A 1,642-nucleotide genomic window follows, 5' to 3' on the forward strand; every position below is an offset into this window, starting at 1 on the left:
CGTAGGTGTATGTGAGGGATTTATCCTTTCCCCACTGAATCACTGCAGCACAACATCTTTTCAACCCTTCTGTACAGCAGAAAAGAGCCTCACGGCATTTCTCCTCATTTTCCTCCTTAAGGAGACAGCCAGCGAGCTCCACAGCCCGACCCCTCCTAGCCTGGGTGGAGGCATAGCTGGGGGAGCGGACACCCCCGCTCCTGCCAGCCGGCACCCCGAAACCACAGCCCAGCCCACCCGTGGCCAGCATGAAGGTGCTCAGGACGCTGCCGATTTTTCAGCTGGAAAATCCCTCTGCGCTCAAGGGAAGGAGCGGAGCTGGGGGCCCCGAGCACGGTGTGCTCTCCCCACCGCCTCAGGAGCCCAGATCCCAGCCAAAGCCTTACCAAAGCCCAATTACTGCAGTAATGAGCGTTTGCGCTTTAACTAGGGGCCGCTGGAAGACGTTTCATCACCATGTCTGAAACTGGTGTTTGTGTGCGAGTTTTCTGTATTTTAAAAAGAAAACGTGGAGGAAATGAGTTCTGCAGCTGTTGTCACGGGCAAAGCCATCGCCAGGAGGAAAGGCACGGCCACAAGCGGGTGCCTTCCCCGCTGACCCGCATATAAACTGCTGATTTAGAAAAAAAGACACAGGAGCTTTAGGCAGGTAGCCAGCAATAAAAATTTAAACAACACCCAGTTTTTTTGACTGTATGAGAAAACAGACACCTCCTGAAATTTCAGATTAACCTTCATGACCCTTCTGTAACAGCTGTTTAATCCAACAGTGCTTCCCCGCTCGAAGCGTTGGGCTCCACAGCACCTTGATGAGACACAATCCAGTGGGCCTGGCGCACTGCGGGCCCTGGTAGGACCATGCCCCTCCAGCATGGACAAGACCCAGCAAACATTACGCCATTGGTTTTAATCTCCTCTGGGCTGGGAGAAGGCAGTGGGACGGGAGCCTGCTCTGATCCCATCGGGCTGAGTGGATTCTCCCCTCTGCTTTGCATCATGCCTGACTTCTACGTCATCTCCGCAGCCTGGGCATTCTTGAAGGTTTTTGGCGGGGTTCCCCCCAACTTCTCTTTGATATTTTTGCTCCCTGGTTTGTCCCTCTTCGCTTTTTATACCCCACCTCCCATTCAGTTTCTGTCCTCCAACACCACTTCAGCACTTGACCATGGAGACGTGGGCCACCATTTAGAAAGCACATTAGAAGACGGTGGATCACCAAAGACAACTGCTGAGGGCAGCCATAGGGCTGGGCAGCGATGCTTTGTCTCCTCAGTTCCCAAGACCACTTGTGACTGCCCGGTATCGCCTCCCAGCAGAGCCGCTTTGTGCGGATTCTCGTGCAAGTATGAGCACGCGCAAAAGCAAGAGGGCACTGAATAAGAGAGCCATGCTGCAGGCCCTGCCGGGGCTTCAGTTCCTCCCTCTTTGCCTCGGCCCACTGAAGCCCCGCGGGCTGCGCATGTACCAAGGCCACCCATCAATACGGATTCAACCGCAAGAGCAGGAAAAGGCTTCCTCCAGCGAGGGCTGCAGTTCATGCTACTCCCTCTCCTCCCTTATACCCAGAAAATTAACATCTGCTTTTAGAAAACACAATAAATAAAAAAAAAAATAAAGAAGGAAAAACCCCGGGGAAACTGAA

This window comes from Chroicocephalus ridibundus, chromosome 7, assembly GCF_963924245.1.
Source record: "Chroicocephalus ridibundus chromosome 7, bChrRid1.1, whole genome shotgun sequence".
Lineage (NCBI taxonomy): Eukaryota > Metazoa > Chordata > Aves > Charadriiformes > Laridae > Chroicocephalus > Chroicocephalus ridibundus.